General features: G+C 36.8%; 1 pseudogene; it reads left to right on the forward strand.

The window, feature by feature from the left end:
- The window catches only part of LOC101424554 (vomeronasal type-2 receptor 116-like), a 33,757-nt pseudogene extending 11,720 nt beyond the window's left edge, over window positions 1-22,037 (forward strand).
- Window positions 22,038-26,135: the final 4,098 nt, after the last annotated feature.

Raw genomic sequence — 26,135 nt, forward strand, 5'->3', positions numbered from 1 at the left:
ATACTGAGGCAGTATGGAAAATGTGAACCAAATGTACACTATGGACATGGCAATAATCATATGATATTTTTTTATCTGTAGCAAATGACACACCACATTGTGGTGTGTTGATGCAGGGGTGTTGTTTGGGAATTCTGCAGATGTGCATGATTGTTTTGTAAGTTTACAACTTCTGTCATAAAAAATATATATATTTAAAAAATGATAATAGGGTGGGTTGGTAGAAAAACACACCAAATGTAAGATAAGAGCTATGATTAGTAAGATTTTGAAAGTGTTCTTTCATAGTTTGTAATAAACTTCTCATGACAATGCAAGCTGTTGGTGGAGGGTTGAAGTATGGGACCCCTGTATGATGTTAGGCATGCTTGCTTTGTAAGTTCACAACTTTACTATACAGTTAGTTGTTTATGTATGTTCATATATAAATGATATAAAGATAATAGTAATCAGATTGGTTAGGAAAAAAATACTTTGTTTAGTAGTAATATTTTGACAATGCCCTTTAATCATTAGTTATAAAGGTTTAAAAACAATGCAAGTGGTTGATGGTAGGGTGAGATGTTATATATGTTTATTTGATGTTATATATGTTTGTTTTGTAAGTTCACAACTATTATACATTTATTATGTATGTATATATATGAGTGATATATTTCAATAAATTAAAAATAAAAAACAAAAATACACATTAAAAGCATGCAACAGTTGACTCAAAATGATGGAAGAAAGAATACACATCAACTGAAATTGAAGGAAAATAGATAGAGAATGGAATGGGAAAAAATTGAGCAAGGGCTCAGGGAGTAGAATCATAACATAAGTGAAAAAAAAATTTTTTCAAGGAAGTTCCAGAAGGAGAAGAAAAGGGACAAGAGCAGTTGGAGTATTTGAGGAAATAATGGCTGAAAAATTTGCAACTCTCATTAAAGAAATGTTCAAGAAGCACAGTGTATCCCAACAGATAGACCTACTCCAAGACATGCACTACTTAAACTTCAAAGATAAAGAGAAAAATCTAAGAGTAACAAGGGAGAAGCAAAACATCATGCATAATTGATGTCCATAACTGATGCTTAGGGCATATTTCTCATCAGGAGTCATGGAGAAGAGAAGGCAGTGGAATGATATTATTAGGATATTCAAAGAGAAACATTGACAATCAGGAATTCATTTTCTGGCAATTGTACTTTAAATATGAAGGTGATTTTTAAATATTCACAAAAAAACAGAAACTAAGAAAGTTTATAAAAAAGAATCTGCCTTTGCAGGAATTATTGAAGTGAGTCTTAGAGAATGAAAGAAAAGGCAGGGAAAGAGTATTGCAGAAGAGTGTAGAAGGCTGAAAAGGATAACCACAAGTGGAGAAACTTGGACTCAGAGAAGATATGACATAATAAAATTAAAGAATAAAATCGTGGAAGTAAATAATGGATATACTGTAATGTCATTCAATATGAATGGATTAAACTCCCTAATCAAAATATAAAGCATCCTCAACATGATAAAGCTTATATATGAAATGCCCACAGCTAACATAATACTCAATGTGAAAGGCTAAAGAATTTACCTCTAAGATGTGAAATAAGACACAGAAGCCCACTGTCATTTCTCTTATATTACACTGTATTAGAATTACTTGTTTGAGTACTTACACAAGAAAAAGAAATAAACGCTATCCAAATTGGTAAAGAAGGAGTAAAATTTTCACCATTTGCAGATAACATGGTCCTCTACATAGAAAGCCCTGAAAAATCAACAATAAATCTTCTAGAGATGATAAATGGGTTCAGAAAATTGGCAGGATATAAGATCAACAGACAAAAATGTGAAGCTTTTCTGTACACTCAAAATAAGCAATCTGAGGAGTAAATCAAGAAAAAATTTAAATTTACAATAATAATAGAAGATCAAATTATCAGGGATTAATTTTACTAATGACATAAAGGAGTTGTACAAAGAGAACCTCACAACATTTTTAAAGGAAATCAAAGATCTAAATAAATGGAAGAAAGCTTCATGTTCATGCATTGGAAGATGAAACACCATTAAGATATCTGTCCCACACAAATTGTTTTTACAGATATAATGCAATCCCATGAAAATTGCAACAGAACTTTTCATGGAATTCTTAAAGCTAAGTTGGAAATTTATTTGGATGGGCAAGGGAATCTGAAGGGCCAAATATATATTGAAATAAAAATCAAACAAAATTGGCGGAATCACACTCCCTGAATTCTAACCATTCTACAAAGCTACAGTGGTCAAATCTGCAAGGATAGATCTCTGACAAATGAAACCAAATTGAAAGTCCTGATATAGATCCTCACTTAGAAAATGAACTGATACTTGACCAGCCTACCAAGCTCTCTGAACTGGAACAGAATGGCCTCATCAACAAATGGTGTGGGGAAAACTGGATATGCATATCAAAAACAAAAAGTGACACACTGTCTTATGTAGTAAGCAAAAGCTAACTCAAGATGGATTAAAGACCTAAATGTAAAAACAAGATCACAAGACTACTAGAGGGTAATATAGGAAACAGCAATGAGATCTAATAGTTGGAAATGATTTCATAAACTTCCATAAACTTTACACCCAAATGAGTAACAAAAGAAAAAATAAATAAATGGAACCTCCAAAAAATTAAAATTTTTGTGCTTCAAAGGAGTTTGTTGAGGAAGTGAAAAAGTAGCCTTCCCAATTGGAGAAAATATATGGGATCCATTTATCCATTAAGGTCCCAATATAAAGGATATATTTTTAAAATCCTACATCCAAAAAATAAAAAGACAAACCATTTAAAGAATGGACAAGAGATTTAAATAGACACAATTCCAAAGAGGAAATACACATGGATACGTTGGACTCAGTGGTGGTTTCCCTAACTATATCTCTTCTGTTCCTTCTGTTTGAACTGATAATACTAGAGTTGATAGATGTTTGTCCAAGGGACTTAAATCGTTGGGTTGTCCACATATAAGTTGAACCCAGAATCTCAACAGGTTTGCAAGACCTACTCTCCAGTATATTGAATTCACTCAGGACAAATAACAAAGAGATGATGATTCAAATAACGATCTCAAGAAACAGAGAGAGTCTGCAACTGCAAGCAAGACACTCCCATCCATCTGCCCCTGGGATCTAAGGCCCCTCTCAATTAGAGTTGGAGTGGGCATCATCATACCAGAATCATCAGGATTGTGGGATGAACAATGGACTAAAATAGACTTCTTGTTATCCTTCAATAAACTTATTGTGATCCTAGCAATGGAAGAACTCTTATCACTGATATGGTGGCAGTGGCCATTGGAGGTTCTAAGGGGAAGGAGAAGGAAAAAGAAGTGTAATTTTGGGACATTTTTAGGGCTAAGGAATTGTCCTGAATGACATTGCAATAACAGATACAGGCCATTGTGTATCTTGTAACTACTTACAAAAATGTGCAGGAGAGAGTGTAAACTACAATATAATCTATAGTCCTCACTTAGTGGCAATGCTGCAAGATCTGTTCTTCAATTGTGGCAAACATACCATACTAATGAAAGATGTTGATATGAGAAAATGTGGGAGGGCTAGAGAGCAGGGCACATGGGAATCTCCTGTATTTTATGGGCATTATTTTTGTAATCTCTTTCTTTTAAAAAAAATAAAATATATTAAAAACATCCACAGGAAAAATGCTTAACATTACTAGATATTCAAGAAATGGAAATCCAAAATACAATGTAGTTTCATTTTACATCTATTAGACTGGCAGCTATTAAAAACTGAGAACTACAGTGTTGGAGAGGTTGAGGAGGAACAGTAATACACACACACTGTTAGTGTGAATGTAGAATGGTGCCACAATTGTGGATGAGAATTGGCAGTTCCTCCCAGAAACTAACTATAGAATACCCACTTCTGGGTATATACATGAATTATTGAATGCAGAAACATGAACAGATATGCACATGCTCATTGTGCATATTGCAACAATATTCACTATTGCCAAAATCTGGAAGCAGCATAAATGTCCAACAACAGATGAATGGATAAGCAAAATAAGGTATATGCATTCAATGGAATATTACTCAGTTGCAAGACGGAGTGAAACAACATGGATGAATCTTGTGACAACATGGATGAATCTTGAAGGCCTATGTTGAGTGAAATAAGCCAGTCACTGAAGGACATATATTGCGTGATGTCATTGATATGACCTAAGCATACTGAGCAGACTTACAGAGGTAGAGTCTGGAAGATAGGTGATCAGGAGAAAGAAAGTTGGTGGAGTGTGTTCAGATGATTCTCAATATGGGGGAAAACCATGGTAAGATGTAAGGGGGTGTTTTGTCAGTGGAAGTGAGTGATTGTGGTGCAGGAATGTGAGTGGGGTTGATATTGCAGGGATGTGAAGGTGAGCAGGGTACGGGAGTATTGGGATGAATTATCCATGAAACTGATGGGACGGTTGAAAGAAGGAACACATGAACTCTGTTGATTTATAGATACGTGGATGGAACTACAATGGTAGGAATATTTTATATTTTGAAAAAATATGGCTTAGAATGGCCGCTATTGCAGGGCATCAGCTGAGGGTGTGTGTGTGTGAAAGGGTGCACCTGGGGCAAGATTCTATGATTTATGGATTGTTATCTCAGTGGGTGAAGAACCATGCCATAAACTAGAATTATTAAACTCCCATCCTAGGTAGTACTGTTACAGATTCAAATAGAGAAGTAAGAACCTCTTGAGAAGTTAAGTAGCCCCTAATAATAGAAAACAGATCTGCATGTCAAGCCCTCAATATGAATTCATTAACTATGAACCTAATTCTTCAAAAATTGAAAAAATGATGGTTACTATAGGTTCTGAGGAGAGTGGGGAGAAGAATGGGTGGAATATAGACCATTTTGGGTGGCAATGGAATTGATCTATATGATCTTGCCAAGATAGATACAGGCCATTAGAACCTATAAAAAGAAAAAAGGAAAATGAAACCATAATGTAAGCCAATGACCATCTTTAGTAACAATATTTCAATATCTGTACATCAAATGTAATAATTGAAATTTATTCATGCAAGATATTATTGGTATGGGAGGTTGTGGGGTGGCAGGGTGGTATATAGAAATCCCCTATATTTTCTATGTGACTTTCTATAACCAAAACTTTTTGGAAGTTAAGTGAAACAAATAAGACCTTGGGAGAACATGCAGAAGAAATTGTCAATGTATGAAAAGAAAATAGACCAATAGCGATGAAAGGTACAAGCAAAAAAATTATGTATGTATGTATGTATTTATGTTTTTGGTTTGCTTTGTTTGGGGGGAGATTATGTATTGCAGAAGGGTTGCAACTCTGGCAGTGGAGGATCATTGGTGCGGGACATCAGTATTGTGGGGATGTATGGGGATAAGTGCACAAGGTGTGTACCCTATGAATGTGAATGTGTTCATGAAGGCATATGGTGTTGTCTCAGTGGGTGAATACCTGCAGAATAACTGATGGAATATTAAATTTGTATCCTTAGGAGTTCTAATACATTCTCTCATAGAGTGGAAAGAATCTCTTGAGTACATGAGCAGTATCAAGTGAAGGACGAAAGACCAATACCCCAGGCCCTTGATTTTGATGATTGTATTTAAGAAGTTTGTTCTTGGCAGTTGAAACTAAACCTAGGAATATATATTGCCTAAAAATTACCTCTTGAAGACCTCTTTGTTGCTCAAATTTGGCATCTTTCTGTCAAACTCAGCAAATAAATTTACTACTTTCCCCTGGATGTGTGATATGACTCCCAAGAATGAGACTCCCTGGCATTGAGGGACTATTACCAAGCACCAATAATGATGTATTTGGAAAAAGATCTTGACCAAATGGGGAAATATTAAATAAAAATGAATTTCAAAATAAAGAGACTACAAAGTGAGTCAGGACTTCATTCAATATGTTACCTTTATGCATGTCTCAGGAGGACCTCACTGACTGCTACAGTGAACAGTGCATCGAACAGGTGCACCCGAGGACGCTAGAGGCTTCCAGGTACTTTCGGTAGGGCAGACAACCCTAAGAAATTGGCATGCTTTCAGTGGGCCTTACCATGCAATATATGATATCTTATCTCCCCAATGTATCAAATTAAAAATCATTTTCAATTTTCCTACACATTGTTCTTCTGTCCCATTTATTTGAACCTATAATTAGCATTATACCTATTAAATATATGTCCCAAAGATTAAATCTTCTGAATTTTCATTTTCCAGTTAAAACTTGAAGCTCAGCATTGTTGCAATCAACACCCATTCATCAGACTCACCTAAGAAAACTAAAAAATGGATGATGATGGGCAACAACCATCACAAGAACCGAGAGAATCTATTACTACATGTGCAAGGCAGACAGTTTCATTATCTGACCCATGAGGCCTAAGCCACCTGTTAATTGGAAACAGAGTGGGCCTCATTATCCTCAAATCCTCAAGAATGAGGAATGAACAAACACAAGGAAGTAATGCATCTAGGTCTAAAGTAGACTTATTATTATTCTAGTAATGAAAGAACTTGTAACATTGATATAAGACAGTGAAGAGGTAATGAAGGAATGGAGAGGGAATAATAGGTGTATTATGGGGCATTTGGGGGAAATTGAGGTTGTTCTGCATGTTAATACAATGACAGATAGTCGATGATACATTTTTTCAAAGCCTTTAAAATTGTGTGGTGCAAGAGTAAACTATAAACTAAGACCATGCTTAGAAGCAATGTTTCAATATGTGTTCATTAATTGTAACAAATGTTACATATTAATAAAAGATATTGTCAATGGACAACAATGTGGGAGAGGGAGAGAGAGAGAGAAGAGTATGTGGGACTTCCCTGTGTTTTTTATGGAACATTTATGTAATCTAAAGCTCCTTTAAAAATAGAGAAAAATAGGTAAAGACTGATCCTTGTGAGTGTAGCTCAGGGTTTGAGCTCCTGCTTGCATGTATGAAGTCCCAGGTTCAATCCCTCGTATATCCTAAATATATAAACTTACACAATAGATTTAAAAAAAGCAAAACAAAAAAGCATGAGCTATCCAAATGCTGTCTATAAGAGACTCAATTCCAGGGATACAAACCAATTGACACTGTAAGGTTGGAAAAAGATCCCCCACAGAAACGATAAACAAAAAATAGTGTTGCAATAAGAATATCAGATAGAACAGACATTAAATGAAAAAACTTATGAGTTGCAGAACCCCAGGATACATTAATAAAATTGACAATCAACCAGAAAGAATTAGTCATAAGTATCTATGCCCCTAACTATGGTGCCCCAAAATACATGAGGACAACTCTGGCAAATCTAAAGGGAGAAATAGAAATCTCTGCAATGAGAGTTGGAGACTTCAACATGTCACTCATATCATTAGATAGAACAACTTGATAGAAAATCATTTGGGTTAAAAAGCAGGTCTCAGTAAATATAATAAGATTGAAGTTGTACAAAGTGTCTTCTAAGAGTATAAAGAATAAGGGTGAATATCAATAATAGGAAAGTGGAAAGTTCATACATTTGTGAAGCCTAAGCAATACAATGCCTGAAAACTCACAGGTCATAGAAGAAATTGTAAGTGAAATTAGTAATATATTGAAAAGAATGAAAATGAGAAAACAGCTTATCAATAATTATGGGATATAGTGATGGCAGTGTTGAGAAGGAAATTTAAAGCCCTAAATAATTATATTAAAAAAGAATAAAGGACTAAAATCAAAGATTTAAATGGATAGCTGGAGTAAATAGGAAATAAATGGCAAATGATTCACAAAGCAAGCAGAAGGAAAGAAATTATAAAAAATAGAATAAATGAAATTGAGAACCAAAAAATATAATAAAACCAGAAGCTATTTCTTTCAGAAGATCAAGAAAATTGAAATACTCTGAAAAAGACTAAAGTGAAAAAAAGAGAAAATGCAAATAAATAAAAGCTTAAGTGAAAGGAAGAACTTATGATAGAACCTACAGAAATAAAAATCATCAAAAAGGATATTGTGGGAACTGTAAGCCAACATATTAGACCACCTAGTTGAAATGGACAGGGTCCTAGAAATTCATAACCTACATTTATTCTGTTTAAACTCTTCCAAAAAAGGTAGTAGGAGGAAAATTTACCCAATATATGTTATGAAGCCAACACTACCTTAATACCAAGTCCAAATAAAGATACTACAATAAATGAAAACTGCAGACCAATCCTTCTAAAGAACATAGATTAAAAAAAATCTCAAAATTAAACAAACAAACTTACAAACAGAATCCGACAGAATTTTGAAATAATTATACACCATGAACAAGTGGAAATTTTTCTTGGCCAGGAAGGAAATTTCAAGATAAGAAAATAAATTAACATTATACACTGTATTAAAAAATTGAAGGGAATAAACCACATTATCTTCTTGATCGATGAAGAAAGAGCATTCAACAAAATCCTGTGTCCTATCTTAAGAAAAACTCTTTGAAAGATAGGATTAAAGGGAAAATTCCTCAATATGATGAAGAGCATATATGAAAAAAACACAAGCAATATCAGTACTGAGTGGGGAAATGTTAAACGATTTCCCTCTATCATCAGTAACAAGAATAGTTGCCCACTGTCACAACTTACTGAAAATTGTGCTAGAAGTTGGGGCTAAAGAAATGAAAATCAAAAGAAAATAGAAGGCATACAAATAAGAAAAGAGGAAGTAAAAGTCTCACTATACATGGATGATATGATCATATATTCAGAAAATTTTAAATGTCAATGAAAAAGTTACCTGAACTTGTAAGAGTACACAGCAAAGTGGCAGGATATAAAATTCACATGCAAAAATTAGTAATGGTTCTGTAAACTAATATTGAACAATCTGAGGAGGAAATCAGAAAATATTCAATTTCCAATAGCAGCAAATAGACACAAGTACCTAGCAATCAATTTAACCAAAGAGCAACAGGACCTGTATTCAAAAATTACAAAACAATGTCAAAAGTAATCAAAGAAGACCTAAACAAAAGGAAAGGTATACTGTGTTTATTGATTGAAAGACTAAATATCAGAAGGATGCCAATTCTACCAAAAATGATTTATAGATTCATTACAATACCAAACAAAGTGCCAAATGCTTACTTTACAGTAATAGAAAATGAAATTAATTTATTTGGAAGGGAAAGTGCAGCTGATCAACCAAAAACATTCTAAAAAAGAAGAGCACTGTTGAAGTTCTTTCACTGCCTGACCTTGAAATATACTTCACAGCCACAGAGATCAAAACAAAAGAGTCTTGCCATAAAGATAGACACACTGATCAATGGAATAGAATTGACAGTCCAGAAAAATTCTCTCATCTTTAGGGCCAAATGGTTTTTGACAAACCTTCCAATGGTATTGGGAGAGCTTTGTATCTTTAAGGAAAGAATGAAAGAGGAACCATATCTCACTCCTCATACAAGAATAAACTCAAAATCAATAAAAAGATTTCAATATAAACATGAGTACCATAAAAGTATGAGAACAGAAAATATAGGCAAATTTCTTCAAGATTTGTGGTATGTTGAGTTTTCTTGGATCTTAAACCCAAAGCATGAAAACAAAACAAATTAAATTAAAAATGGTACCTCCTCAAAATTGAAAACATTTCCTTCTTAAATGACTTTTCTAAAAGGGTGTAAAGGCACCTGACTAAATGGGAAAAAAATATTTCAAAATCACATATCCAGTAAACGTTTAATAGTCATGTTACAAAAAATATGCTACAACTCAACAATAAAAAGACAACCTGATTTTAAAAAAAAGGAGAAAAGATTTGAAAAGACAGTTGTCCAAAGAAGAAAAACAAGTGGAAAATTTAAAAAACACTCATAACATCCGGGGGTAAGACTCTTTGTCACTGAGAAACTATTACTAATCACCAACTAGTGATGTATTTGGAAAGAGACCTGAACAACAGAGGGAAATATTAAATATCAATGACTTTTTATGGCAAAGATATTTTGAAGTAAGCCTGGAGGTCATTCCACATGTTATGCTTACACACATCTCAACAAGTTCTCATTGACTGTCACAGTAAAAGGTGCCTCAAACAATAGGACTCCTGAGGTCTCAAGAGATATCTACATACTATAAACTGGGCAGACAAACTCATGAATTCAGCACCCTCTCAGTGAGCCCTACTTTGGAATTTATTTTCTACATATTAACAGAGTTAGACGCATTTAAAGTTTCCCTACAGGTGGCTTTTCTGCTCCTTTTAGTTGAATGTGTAACTAGCACTGTTTATGTTAAATGTATGTCCAGGAGACATAAATCTTTGGTCTGTTCATTTGCTACTTGAGCCCTGACTTGCAGCAATGTTGCAACACTTACTTTCCTGTTCATTGGGCTCACCCAGAAAAATAGCAAGGACATGATGCTGAACAATGCCCATCCCAAGGAACAGAGATTGTCTACAACTCCAGTCAACATAGTTGCATCCATCTGCCCCATGGGAACTAAACCCCCTCTCCATTACAAAAAGTGTGGGCATCACCATTCAAAAATACTCAAGATTAGGCAATGAACAATGAAAAAAAATAGTCTTATTATTATTCTAGATGTTTTATTATTCTAGCAATTGAAGAACTTTTATCATTGGTGTGAAGGCAGTGGCCACCTGATGTTTTGAAGATAGAGAGAGTGAAGAATAGTTGCCCATGGGGGCATTTTCACAACATTGCAATTGTCCTGTATGTCATTGAAATGATGAATACTAGCCATTACATATTTTGTCAAAACCTATAAAATTGTGCAGTGTAGAGTTTAACCTACAATGTAAACTTCAATCCATGGTTAGTAGCAATGCTTCAAAATGTGCTAATCTATTTTAACAAATGTGCTACATTGGTGAAACATGCTAATGTGGGAAAGTGTGGGAGGAGGAGGGGTGGGGCACATTAAAAAGACAGAAAAGTGTAAATGTTTGAGAGGATGTGGAGATATAGGAATACCTGTTCATTATTGGTGGGAATGTAGAATGGTTCAGACACTGTGCAGGACCCTTCCTCAGTTCCTAAGTAATCTGAGTATACTTTAGCCACATAATCTGGCAATACCTCTGTTTGGTATATACCTAGAAAAATTGAGAACAGTGATATATACAGACATTTGCACACTGATCTTCTCAGTGGCTTTATTCACAATTGCTACATTGGAAACAACCCCTGTGTCTATCAACTGAAAAATGGATAAACAACCAGTGGTATATAAACATGATGGAATATTATGCAGCTGTAAGAAAAATGAAATCATGAAGCATATGAAAAAGCAGGGATGAAACTTAAGGATGTAATGTTGAGTGAAGCAAGCCAAATACAAAAAGACAAATAATGTATGATTGCACTATGATGAACTAAATATGTTGTGTAAACTCATAGAGTTAATAACTAAATATTGGTCACCAGAATATAGAATGAGGTGAGAGAATTGAAAGCTTATTTTTAAATGGTGTAGAACTGGTAAAAAGATTTATGTTAATTTTGGAAATGAATAGAAAGATAAAAACCTATCATAGTGTTTGTAAATGACAGTGGTATTATTTGGCTATGATTGTGGTTGAAAGGGAATGTTTAAGGCCATGTATATTATTAGAAGGAAACCTAAAAAAAAAGAAAACTTGGGCTTTTATAGCAAACTATAATCTCAAGTGAAATATCAATATTGTTATTATTGCATATATGATTGTTTTTCTTTGAAACTGAAGAGAAGTTTGTTAATGGCTAAAGATGTTTTTTTCAGGAAAAAAAGCCCCACAACACAAACATATTGTATGATTCCATTTATATAAAATTTAAAAATAAATTAATTTATGAGGATAAAATTTAATTAGTTGTTATGGATGATTTGGGAAGGAAAGAGGGATTGAAAGGTGACTGGTAATGAGAATGGAGTTTTTATCTTTCAAGCAATGAAATTGTTCTGTAAGTTTTGTGGTATTGAATACACAATATACCATGATTATGTTAATGGCCTTTCAATGTATATTTTGGAGAAATTATAGATAGATTTTTATTGTGAATATATCTCAATAAAATTGCTTCAAAAATACAGTTACCTGAAGTAGAAGTGAATACTAGAATGTCTTACATGGTATTTTCACATATTTTAAGGAATACAAAAAATAATCAGCTGATTATTCTGAATTTCCTCAATTCTTTCCAAATTGAGTACAATATAAGTTATCTATAGCTGTATAATGAGCTGTCCAAATATAAATGGTTTTATTACTGCATAAGGGTCTATGTTGTGCTTTACTCTTGTGAGATACCCTCCCCTCTGTTTGAGAACATTAGGCATCCCCAGTTTGAAAGATGTGTTTGCATATTTGTAAGATATGTTTCCATAACAATGCAAGGAGTTAATAATAGGGTGGTATGTAGTAATAATTTATTTGAAATAAGTTGGCTCTAAAAGCCCACAACATCTCTAATAAGTAAAATAAAACAAAGTGAACTGTAAGAAGAAAATAAGGAAATATAGATTGATACACAAAACAGCATGGGTAAAACTTTAAAACATTTTGTTAAGAGAGGAGTTCCAGGAAGATGACTTTGGAGTATCAAGGCAGGGCTCAACTTTCTCACGGAAACAATGGAGAAAGCTGAAAAGCTATCTCAGGAAATGCTTTGGAGGTCAGCAATACAAGACAGTGCTACACAACTCACAAAAGGATGAGGTTCAGAGAGATAAAGAACCCAAACTAACAAATATGAGTTACCAAAGCAATGTCAGCTGGGAAGGGTTTCTCTTACCTACCCCAAAGATAGTAAATTGGATAAAAGTCCTTGGTTACTGCAGCTGACTGATAGAGGAGAAAATATCTTCCTTCTTGATAGCTGTTACTTGGGAAAAGGGAGTTGGAGTCAGGGGTCATCTCTTCAGTGAATTCAGCCAGCAGATCCCTCTTTGAACCTTGGTTCTGGCCAGAACAAAAAATAGCAAAATGGAAACTTAAAGGCATCTGTCATAAGGTGCACTGAAGAATGTCATCTTCTGCAATGTCTGGAATCTTTAAGTAAAAAAAAAAATGATTTTGGGTCTTTCAGTACCCTAACTCCTGGTGGGAAACTTGTGTTCTCTTAGTGATTTCTCGCCCAATTTTGATAACTTAAGCTGGGCAAATTTAAAGACAAAATAAGTTGAACCAAAGATCAAAGAAGAGCTGAGGAAAACAAACCATTAAGCAACAGAGAGAAATTGCCCATCAGAGTATAACCACAATCATAATCAGATGCCTAGATATCAGCAAAAAATTTCAAGTCATATTTGGAAACAGGAACCAATGGCTAGGCCAATAGAATGAAAAATATCCTGAAGAGACACTAGATTTGAGACAATAAATCAATGAGTACCACACAACTCTACAGAGTCAATTAAAATAATTGACAGAACATATTACTAAAGAGGTCAAGTATATAAAGAAGACACAGGGTGAGCATAAAGAACAATTTTAAAGCCCGCAAAGAAAAGTAACTGACATTATGGGAACAAAAGACATGATGGATGCAGCAGTTTGATATAGTTATGGATTCCCAAAATAGATATTGGATTATGTTTGTGAACTGTTCTGTTTCTGGGCATGATTAATTTACAATTAGAGTTTTGATTGGGCCATGTCAGTACTATGTTGAGTCCCCACCCCTTGGAGGTGAGGATTCACAGATAAAAGCCATGGCAAAGGATAGAGTTGTAGCTTTTTGATGCTGGAGGTTTTAATGTTTGAGTTTTCATTTGGAGTTTGATGCAGAATTCTTAAGCTAGAACCCCAGTACATAAGCACACAAAGGAAGAGAGAAACCCTGAGCCTAGAGAGAAGCAAGAACCAGGAAGAGAGGAACTCATGATACCTGAACCATCAAAGACATCAGCAGCCATCATTCTTCAACAAGTGAAAATAGAATTTGGTGAGGGAAGTAGCTTATGTTTAAGGTCTCTTATCTGTAAGCTCATACCCCAAATAAATACCCTTTATAGGAGCCAACAGGCTTCTGGTATTTTGCATGAGCACTCCTTTGGCTGGCTAATTTGATGGATGAGATTAAACTATATTATAGAAACATAATAGCAGATTTGAATTGCTTGAAGTTAGAATTAGTTATTTCAGAGAGATTATTTGAAATGGATAAGATAGGAAAAGAGAAAGACAATTGAAAAAATGGAACAATTTCTCAGGGAACTGAATGACAACACAAAATACATACATTATTGATATCCCAGAAGAAGAGAATGGAAAAGGGGCAGAAAGAATATTTGAGGAAATAAGGACAAAACACTTCAAGCCCTTATGAAACATATAAATATCAATATCTAAGAAGGACAGCACATCCCAAACAGAATAAATCCTACTAGACCTACACTGAGATATTGACATTCTGAATGACAATTACAGAATAAAAGAGGATTCTGAAAGAAGCAAGAGAAAAACAAAGCAGAGTGGTAGGATCAGGGACAAAACCATAATTAAGCATGTTTAAAAGAGTGGGAGAAAAGAATGAAGGACATGTTTAGAAAATTCTTTTTTAGAAGTTTTGCACTGAAAATTGTTAAAACATTCTATAACATCAGGAGAAAAATCCAATGTTGAGAGCAGAGTTCGTTTTATTTGTAAGGTGTTGAATCATGTAATGATGAGGGTTTGGTACCATAATTATCAATCGGCTGAGTAGAGAACAACAGCAATGGGGCTACCAGGCCAATTGTTCGGAAGGAATTTAACTTCAAATCTTCCTTGGATGTAGCCTATTGCTTTGTAAATCATGGCTTACTTTCTTTCTGGAGGTTACTCCAAATCTGTGAGTGATGCTAACACTTGATAATCAAAGGATGTCTGTGGGTTGCACAGGCATAAATAAATGATTGATGAAATTTTCCTTCTGGTTAAAGCTTCAGATAAAATTGTGCTAGAAACCCTTTTGTTGATTCAGCAAAGGCTCTTTCTAAGTGATAACTCACTCAGAGCAGTACTCTGAATCAACCACTCATTTGCCTCCCATTGCCTTAATCATGGACATAAGATTAAAGAATGCTTTATATCAGAATGAAGTGGTCCCCGAAGATTAAAGGTCAAAGAACATGATGAAATCATAGAGGTGGGGAAAACACGTTTCCCCTGATTGTTTTTCATCAGTTTGGTGGGGGACAGGTGCAGAGCCCCAGGGCACAGGAATGCCCTGTGCTACTTAGTGGGACTGGAGTAAAGCTGTGAAAAGCAGTGGAAGCCAGAGTGGCTCTGATGATAGGGAAATTCAGGGTGAGGTCTCAACACTCTGATGCCCTTATAAATACCTCCTTTATTTATCTAGCTCTGCCTTTGTCTATCATTCTTCCTTAGCACATGGTCAAGAGGCAGAAAATTTTTGGATATTTTCTATGCTATGCAGTCATGCAAAGGGAGAAATTTTCCCAGCTGAGTCTGAACTTGCATTCTAGCTTCAACTCCAGCTTTTCTGTGGCTCAGCAGAGATGCAGGTCATTGGCTCTGTGTTCCAGGGATGCTGTTTCTTCCTATTTCTTCAGCCTTTACCCAATATGTGCAGTATGACTTATAAAGATTGTTTATGGTACCTGAGGCCAAGGGTCTATAGAGATGGGGATCTTGTTCTAACAGGATTTTTCCCACTCTACAGCTTGATGGTAGAGCCAGATATTTCCAAGTTATCTTTTATAGTCAAGCCAAGCGAAGGATTGAAAGATAATATGTAAGTCCTTGCATGTACCTGCCCATGTGTACATGAGTGAGTGTGAGTGTGAGTGTGTGTGTACTACCCAGGACAATTATGTCAGGTGTGCACATATGTGGGAGAAATGAACACTGAAGTATTTTAATGGTCTTTCTGTTATTTTTCATATTATTACATTCATATTATTTTCTTCTCCACATTTGCCTTAAGACAGAGCAAAGTAATCAATGTGTTTTGTGGTACACACCCTTGACCTGATCCCCATGTTCATTGCCTGGAAGACTTAGCATGAGTGAGACCACAGGGACCCCATTCCCTTCTCCTGCTTGGTCCAAAAAGTCACTTAACCCCTTGTCCTGTGGTCAGTGTTAGGATAAACAGCTCAGACTGAGTATCAAGTGGTGACAAGGGCATTGTTGAAATGTGACTTCTCAAGAAGCCAGGGGCCATTGAGCACCACCACCCTAGATAGCACATGTACCATGAAATAGTAGTTTAATCCTGTTAGGAATGATGCATTCCAGACTGATTTTCTCTAAGTCAAAAAAGAAAAGTAAGTAATCTTTCAAAAGTTGTTAATAACCTTCTCTTTGATCTTATTACTAACTTTCCCAGGAAATTCTAAGAAAGAGCATGAAATCTGAAGTATATCTAACTGTGTGGCTTATGTGTCTAATGGTTGGTAATTATATTGAGCTTAAATGTAGTTTTACAGCTTAACTAAAATATAGTTTCTTTTATTAGTGATTTATAGGTACAAATAATAGTGTGTTCATCTCAAAAATTCAATTTATAAACATGCCCACATCCACAATAGAATAGTAGGTAAAGCCATTCTGTTTCCATGGAATGTCTCTGGTCCTTTTCAATTCCCTTTAGAGTTAATGCTTGTCATTTCAACAGGCCACTTTGCATTGGAGGGAGGTGATAGGTAGTTTGCTCATATTTTCACTAGAATTGCATCCTTGTTTTATCTCATCTGTTTGATGACCTCAACCTGACCAATCCTGGTCCTTTCTCGCTGTTCCATTTCAAAGTTTCTTTCCTCTTGGACTTTTTCTTATTAGAAGGCAACATACAGAATGGAATATGTTATAACAATTATTTTCTGCATATCCGTTGCTTGGTTGATGACAGCTATTGATTGTCCTCCCTCTACTAGTATTGGGTTATCAGAAATTGAAAGGGTTTAATGAATTTCTGATTTCAGGTATACTGTGGAGAGTGAGAATTTTTCTTGCTGATCATGACATTTTGTTCAGATCACAGCCTGGAGGTCTGATTTGGACTCTGCTTTTGTTCTCCAGCCAGAGAAATTTCAGTCTAACTCCTTTCAAGACTGTGTGGATTACAAAAGGGCACACACTGTCAGCTATATTTTGTAAAAAACTGGCCAACTTAATATATTTACGGAACATAATTTCTTATAAACAAATGTACATTGATGTTATTGTTTTAATGACTACAAAGTTTCATTTTGTGGGGATATACCAACAATAATTTGGCCATTTTGCAAGCATTGGGTGATATCAAAAAAGTTAGATAAGCAATCATTTTCACCATAGTTCTCCCACAGTCATGACAGCATTTGAAATGGACCATCTTTTGATCTTCCCATTCTATTACATACATTGTTGTACAACTATGTATTTTATTTTTTCTTTTTTTAAAGATTTATTTATTTATTTCTCTCCCCTTCCCCCCCACCCCAGTTGTCTGTTCTCTGTGTCTATTTGCTGCGTCTTCTTTGTCCACTTCTGTTGTCATCAGCAGCACGGGAATCTGTGTCTCTTTTTGTTGAGTCTTCTTGTTGTGTCAGCTCTCCATGTGGGTGGCACCATTCCTGGGCAGGCTGCACTTTCTTTCGCGCTGGGCGGCTCTCCTTATGGAGCGCACTCCTTGTGCGTGGGGCTCCCCTACATTGGGGGACACCCCTGCATGGCAGGGCACTCCTTGCGCACATCAGCACTGTGCGTTGGCCAGCTCCACACGGGTCAAGGAGGCCCGGGGTTTGAACCGTGGACCTTCCATGTGGTAGACGGATGCCCTAACCACTAGGCCAAGTCTGCCCCCCAACTATGTATTTTAAATTTGCATTGCAGATATGTATGCCAAGACATTGAAATCTTTTTTTAATCTCATTTGGTGAGTTTTTAGGTCAAAGATTTTGGCCCATTTTTGAAATTTTTGCTTTCTTATTCAGTTTTGAGAGCTATTTATATAGTCTGGATACAAGGAATTTATCAGTTATGTGCTTTACACATAATATATACTTTTTTACATCATATGGAACAATGACTCCAAAAATAGACTTATTTTCTTTATTTTTAAAGAAATATTTGATTATATAAATATTCCATTAAAATATATGGGAATCCCATATAAACCTTCCCTTTCCCCAGATTTCCCCTATTAATCATCTATTTCATTATTATCATACTTTTGTTACAATTGAAGAGCACATATTGCAACATTGGTACTAACCAAGATCAATAGTTCACAAGTTCACACTTTGCACCACACAATTTTATAGTTTTTAACAAAATATTTGATGACCTGTATAGATAATTGCAATACCATGCAGGACAATTCCAATGTCCCATGTTTCAGAATTTCTTCCCTCTCCCTTCCCTCAGAACTTCCAGTGGCCACTTCCTTTATCTGAATGACACAAGTTTTTCATTGCTAGAAGAATAATAAGTCTACTTTTGTCCATAGTTGCATATCTCCCTTATGTTTGTTCATTCCTCAATATTGAGGAATTTGGGATGGAAATGTCCACTCTGTTTCTGATTGAGAAGGGGCTTAGATCATTTGGTGTAATTATTTAATGGACATCTATATTAAAATGTACAGTGTTCAACAGAATAATAAAGAAAATCAAAGAAAAAGGAACAGATGGTGGGTCTAAAGGAAGATGAAAAATTATAGAAAACACTGTGAAGAAAATAAGAATGTGGAAAAACTGAATAAAAGCTTTAATAATTATCTTACAAATGATCAAGGAGATAAAGGAATCTAAAAAAAAATCTAAAGGGTATTAGGAAAAAAGTGAATGATCAATATGAAAGTCATAGTATAAAGATGAAAATTTTAATAAGGAAACAAAGACAACTACTGGAGTAGAGGTCCACAATACTTGAAAGAATTCCAAGAGGTGTTCAAGAGTAGATTGGAAGTGACAGAGAAAAGGATCAATGAACTTGATGACAAAACATTTGAAATGTTTCAAATTGAGGAGTAGAAATATAAAGGAATAATTAAAGGCAAAAAATAGTCTAATATACATATGAGGAACCTCCAAAAATGTCAACATATACATTAAAAGAGTCCAAGTAGGAAATGAAAAAGTAAAAAGGGAAAAATAGAATAGTTAAAGAATAATGAAAGAATATCCCAGACTTAGAAAACACATGAATATGCACATCCAAAAGCTCAAGGAACTCCAAAGATACACTTGAAGACCAATATACTCCATCATATATTTACCACACTTTCAAATGCAAAGGAAAATGAGACGGTTGTGATAGCTGCAAGATATAAAGCTAGTACTATGTATAAGGTACTTCTGATTAGACTGAGTGCTGATTTCTCATCAAAAATAATGGAGACAAGATGTCAGTGAGCAAAATACTAAAAGTGTTAGCTATGGCTTTTCCATCTGGTGAGATTTTTCTTTCAAAATTTAGGGAAAGTGGTCCTGGGAAGATGGCATCAGAGTGGGTAGACAGTGCTCAGTGCTCTCACACAGAGAAAGGAGGGCAAAATGCAGATCTACTCTAAGGATCTGCAGACCAGGAGAGTGCTGTGCATCATCCAAGAGGGAGAGGGCTTGAGAGACAAAGAGGCCAAATATAAACTGTGAGAAAAGTGACATCAACTCAAGGAGGCAGCAGTAATTTAATAGATTAAAGAAACATGATACAAACACACAAGCACAAAATGGAACATTATTTAACCATAAACAGTAATAAAGTTCTGAAAACGTATAACTTGGAAATTCCCTTCAGTAAATTATAGAGGAAAAAGAAAATTACTGGAACTCAAAGGAACTTTTTATTCAGGGTTGTCCCTGAGCACATGATAACCATATCCTGAGATGCATCATGAATTTATTCAAGTTCTCTTCCATTGCTCTCACATGGAGAGGAAGAATGTCTTACCTAAATCCATGAAATAGTGAACACCTAAAAAAAATGTAGTCTCTACCAAAATGACTGCTTAAAAGTAGGCATCAAGAAGTGAAGGTTTGCTTCATGGGTATGGCCTTCAGTTTGTAATTTGAATCCACTTGACATTTCAAAATTATGCCTTCCTTCCTGCTTCACCCACTTCTGAGGAAAATCCAATTTATAAACAGTGCTGGTGACCATGTATCCTTAGATGAGGAAAGAAATTTTATGGTGAAGTATGATATCGTGAACACCATAAATTTCCCTGCTGGTCTTGCCCTCCTCATTAAAGTGGGAGAATTTGTCTCCAATATTTCACATGATCAAGGTTTGATCTTCCATGAAGAGATGATCAAGTGGCCTGTTGGATTTATAGAGTTATGACACCATGTCAATGTAGGACTTATTTGTTATACAGTTATCTCAACACTCTCTTCATATTAGATTGACTTTTCACCCCTTGATCTCGGGACTAAATTCATAAATTAAAATCAATCTCCTAACTTCATATTATGCAACCACAGATAATTTGAGAACTTGCCTTTAAAGTATCAGGTATATAATCTATAATCTTTCATTTGGAATTAAAGTACAATTCAGTATTTGAGTGCGTACACTGACAGGGTACATTAATTAACCTACTAATTTCCTCTGGGGTCTTGAGAAGACTAAAATCATGTGTGGATGATCCTTATTAGAGGCATTACAAACATAAATAGAATACACAGTTAAAATGTCAACTCATATCCACAATTCACATTTTCCTGTGGTCATTTCAATACCACTCAGTACCAAAGTTCATTTGTCTTAATGGACCATGACTTTCATCTAGTCTTTCCAAAGTTGAAAAAGCAAAGGGAATTTTGCAGGTGATTTGTTAAACAAAAGAGCCTTTGTCTTTAAAGTCCAGTGAAGTTTCTGCAAATTGGTGGCATACTGGGAAATAAGAACCCAGAATGGAATTAATCACATTCCACTGTTTTTCTCTATCTGGTCTATATATTTTATGCAATTCATTTTATTAATGAGATCACTTTTATAATTGTGTTTTCCTTTCTAGAAATTAACATTTTCTATTCAGACACTTATGACAACAGGACAATAGTATTAGGCTTACAATGCCCTAGAACCACCATTATAATAAGCCTTGTTTGAAAGCCTTTTTCATCATGTGCTTAAATTATAGGAGAGTAAAACCAAGGTGAAGTTACCCATGATATGTGAAATTAAAGTATTCTGTCCAATGCCCAGCTGAAGAGTATTCAAATACTAAGAGAAATCGCTGCGTCTCAAAGGTGGTGACCTTCCTGTCATTTCAGGATACATTGGGTGTACCTCTAGCCTGCAGAGCTCTTTGCCTCTTTCTTGTCACAGCTGCAGTTCTGTGGGTCTTTATGAAGCATAGAGACACTCCCATTGTGAAGGAGAATAACCGAGCTCTTAGCTACATCCTGCTCTTCTCCCTTCTCCTGTGCTTCCTCTGCTCCTTACTCTTCATTGGCTGTCCCAACACAGCCACCTGCATTCTTTGTCAAGTCACTTTTGCAATTGTGTTCACTGTGGCTGTTTCCACTGTATTGGCCAAAACCATCACCGTGTTTCTGGCATTCAAAGCCATGAAACCTGGAAGAACAATGAGATGGCTGCTGGCATCAAGGGGTTTCTAACTCTGTCATTCCCATCTGTACCTTGATCCAAGTGATGATCTGTGGAATCTGGGTGGGAACTTCTCCTCCTTTCATTGACATAGGACACACACTCTGAACCCAGAAGCATCATCATTGAGTGCAGCAAGGGCTCTGTCCCTGCCTTCTACTGTGTCCTGGGCTACTTGGGCTCATTGGCCCTGGGAAGCTTCAGTTTAGCTTTTCTGGCCAGGAACCTCCCTGACACCTTCAGTGAAGCCAAGTTCTTGATGTTTAGCATGCTTCTGTTTTGCTGTGCGTGGGTTACCTTCCTTCCTGTCTACCATAGCACCAAGGGAAAGGTCATAGTGGCTGTAGAGATTTTCTCCATCTTGGCTTCCAGTGCAGGATTACTAGGCTGCATCTTTGCCCCCAAGTGCTATATTATTCTCATAAGACCTGATAAGAATTCTTTGAAACAATTAAGGGGTAAAATGAATTCCACAAGGAAATAGTGATTGTAAGTTTTATATCATAAATCTCTATCATATTTTCAGGCTTTGGAACAACAAACTTTCCTGAATTTTGCATCCCGATATTACAAAATAGTAGAAGCTGCTTTCCATCATTATTAAGAGTCCATGTATACAACTACCCTTAGACATGAGGACTCACAAATAGAAGCATATCTCAGATAAATGGCTATAACAAAATATTAGCCACAATTTTTTTCTATATTTTTTCAAATGAGTATAGAATATAAAATCATATTTTTCATAAATCTAAGTTATACTTGTATTTTTCCTATTTTCTTAATACTTTAGAACAATTTTTTTAAACTTTCAATTAAAGATTTATAACAGATTTGAAATTTTTCATGTCGTTAGGTCTTAATTCAGCAATATAAATTCTCTACTAATGTTCAATCTCTGGGTGTTGTTTTTTGTTTTTGTTCTCATTTTATGGCCCTAATTCTGGACATATAAAATTGGTTTTTGTTTGTTTGTTTGTTTGCTTGTTTTTATTTGGGGGAGGGAGAGGAGAGAGAGAAATATGGGATAAGAGAAAAGGGCTGGAGAACAGGTAACCTTTTTGTTTTTATTTTATTCTCTCAAATAGGAAGTACTGTCATTCTGAAGATAGGTACACCTGAAGGGTACATCTTGTTTTTAACAGCATCCAGGACTGTTCTTTTGAATTTCAAAATGAGAAGAAAATCTTTTCTTTTCTTTTGATAAATAATGTGCACCAGGATTAGGTGTGAATGGACATATTTCTAAACTGTACCAGCCGAGACGAATGTGTGGTTTCAGCAGACTCAGACTCAACCAGGGAGAGCTTGGCAATGATGAGGGGAGGGTGGATGGAAGGAGCTGCAGTGGGGCACAGTTCAGTACAGGTACAGCAATGAGTGCTTGTGTGGGGAAGAAGAGAAGTGGATGAGGGACACGGGCCAGATGAATACCGCTGACCACAAGTGTGCATTCCTTTGAGAAGGGACTTTAGAGTAAAGCTTCAGGGGATGAAGAAGAGAAAGTAGAAGAACTAGAAAAAGAAAAGAAGTGAGCTTTGAGCATGGAGACAAGAGGAGTTGCTAAAAATTACAGATTAAACAATAAAGCATTTCTCAATAAAACTGCCCCTTTCTCAGATGATACCAGGGATGAGACACTGAAGTTCTTTGCTGGATCATTCCCCTACTTCCTTAAAACAGCACACAGCAGCAAGTTAATTTCGCAGTTCTTAAGAACCTTCTTTCTCCATACTGTGAGGTTAAGAGTGGAGGACAGGGGATGCTTACACTACAGACATGGTACTCGGAACCCAAGGACAGAGTAGCTGTCACACAGCCAGTGACAATGACTCCACCCATGATGTCAGGGCAGCCTGTGACCGCTGGAGGGCTGCCTCTGCCTGGGACATGTCTCTGGCCTCCTACTGCACTTCCTGAGTCAAATTTTCTCTGGACCTTCCTCATAGTTACTCTAAAAATATCTGAGAAACTTGAAGTTAAAATCCCTCTCTTTTCCTCGGAATGACAGAATCTGGGATGACTTCATTCTGTTCCTTATTAAAAAGAAAAAAAATAGCAGAAAGTGGCTCACAATTATTTGCCAGAGGTTACTCTTGTAGACTTAAGATGCTATCCTCTTTTGGAGGCTGCTTGGGAACCTGGCCAGCCCCATGACCCACACTCACCTTGGAACCCTGTCCCAGCTGTCTGTATAGACCATTGAGAATGACACCAGCTTAGGAGGTCCCTCTGTCCCATTAGCCTGAGTTTGCCCTTGGGAGCAAAGAAAGAGAAAAAAAGGAGTAACTCCCAGCTGCCTTATGGATTACACACCTTTGCTGCAGACTCAACCAAAAAACTTGTTCACATTCTCATCACTCTGTAGATGAATCTCTTGATTTTAAGTAACAAGCTGTGTGAGAGGTGAAGAGATAGAGAGAGACACAGGAGAAAGAGGCAGGCTCAGGAAGAAGAAAGAAAAATGATATATTTATGGAAGGTTTTGAGAAAAGGAAATAAGTTTGAAAATACAGCAGCTCCTGTGGGAAGCAGAGGAGGCTGGTCAGGGCCTGTCAGCTTACACCATCCAAGCAAAATTTAGATAATACCAGAGATTATGTATTTCCATTACTCATCTCTAATGCCTAGGGGGACAGCCTAACAACTGGCTTTAGAAGAGTCCAGGACAGAAATTCTGTATAATTCTTTATGCTAAAAACATTACCAGCTTCACTGGGCTGTCCATAAGCTCTCTGGGGTCATCAGGCCAGGGACAGAAACCCAATCAAGACATCAATCTACTTAATGTTTTGTTCACACTATTGCTACCAAAGCATGTAGCTGAACATCAAAAATGCTCAGGATCACTGTCTTCAATGACCTTCTATTCTTTTTGCAAGGAACCTTGAAGGTTAACCAACTGAGAGTGAGCAGGGAGAAGTAGCCTTAAGAATCATCTCTTAAGGTATTACAATGATGTATCAAATTAAATAAGAGAGAGGTTAAGGAAATTACTGGAGACAAAAAAGGTAGTAAAGGGAGAGGATGGCAAAGAACGTACAAAAATTCAGCTACACAGACATAGTTAGCATTTTTTTATTTTCCTTTCTCTTTTGTAAAAACCACAGCTGCTTTTTAAAACAAAAAGCCTCAAATTAAAATGACCCTGCTGCCAAACCACTGTGCCTGGGTACAGTGAAGCTGGACTGGAAGCCAAAGCAAGAAAAAGAAGCACTGCTGAAAGTGCCCTGGCTGTGAGAAATAGGACAGAAAGGAGGAATGGGGAGGAGAGGAGAGTAGAGGAGGATGTTGTGAATCTGCACTGCACAAAAGGCTTGAGTCACTCCAGTCATGGTGGAAAGGAAAAGAGGGGAATGAAGGAATCGTTCGCATTTTTTGTTTGTTTCATATTAAAGCAAGCAGGTCAATGCCATATATCCATGGGTGCAAGCTGATTGGACAATGGAGCTGTCAGGAATGAAGAGAAGGGAGAGCTCTCAGTCCAGGTCAGGTGGGTGGATGGTGAATCTGGTGAGATTCCCAAGCATCCAGCTGTGTCAAGGCCAAGTGGTGGCACTGTCCTCAAATAGGGTCAAGGTGGTGGTGGCAGCTGAGCACCTACAGCTTTGCTCTCCTCCACTTTCACTGCCTGAGGTTTGATTGCTCTGGTTCGCTTCATCTGGGAGGCAGCTGAGGGGGTCTCCTGCAGTTTCACAGCTCCCAGGCTGGATTTTTCATCCACTCGTTTTGCCTGTAGGTCTGCGGTGATGTTGCAGAGCCTCCTGAAGGAACGGTCTGTTTACTCTCAGGAAAGTGGAAGCCTTTCATCTGCACCTGAGAGGACTCTTTGCTGGTGATAAGGACTGAAGACTGGGACCCAGGTGGAAGAATTCTTCTTAGGGTTCCAACAGAGAGGCTTTGCCCCTGGGGCAGTTGAATGGACTGTGGCAGAATCAACGGCTGCTGACCAGACCTGTACTGAGGCAGAGGAGGCTGGGAGCCAGGAAGTGGCATTGTCAACTGTGGGAGCTGGGAGTCCAACATCTGGGAGGCTCCTAGACCAGCAGCCTGGCTGAGCTGGCCTTCGTAGACCAGTGCTTGGTTTCCACTCATGGGCTAGTAGGGTGAACCTGACTGGGGCTTCACCATCTCTAAAGGCTGCATGCCTGGCAATGCCGGGTATGGAGGCTTCAAGGTTGTGCCTCCAGAGAGGATCATGGTGCTGGGCAGCGACAGGCTGGGGTGCATGTACACCTGAGATCTGAAGGGCTGCAAGGAGCTGAAGATCTCCTGAGACTGGGAGACAGGAAGTCCCCCCCTTAGTCCAAGCTGAGCTTGAGCTTGCAGAGATGTGTGAAGGGAAATTGGAATCTGCTGGGCAGCAGCAGCCTGTTGATAACTCTGCTGCTGAGGTATCATTTGAGGAACCAGCCGGGGCTGACCTGCAAATACATGGCCATCCAGATAGAGAGGTAGGAGATGGTTGCCTGGAATAGAAGCCAAAGGTGCTACAGAGGCCACGGGCATGGGTGGCATGGAGACTCCACCAAAAGCACTATAGTTGACTCCGCTGAAAACTCCCACAGAGGCTGGAGGCTGA

Source organism: Dasypus novemcinctus, chromosome 26 (assembly GCF_030445035.2).
Source record: "Dasypus novemcinctus isolate mDasNov1 chromosome 26, mDasNov1.1.hap2, whole genome shotgun sequence".
Lineage (NCBI taxonomy): Eukaryota > Metazoa > Chordata > Mammalia > Cingulata > Dasypodidae > Dasypus > Dasypus novemcinctus.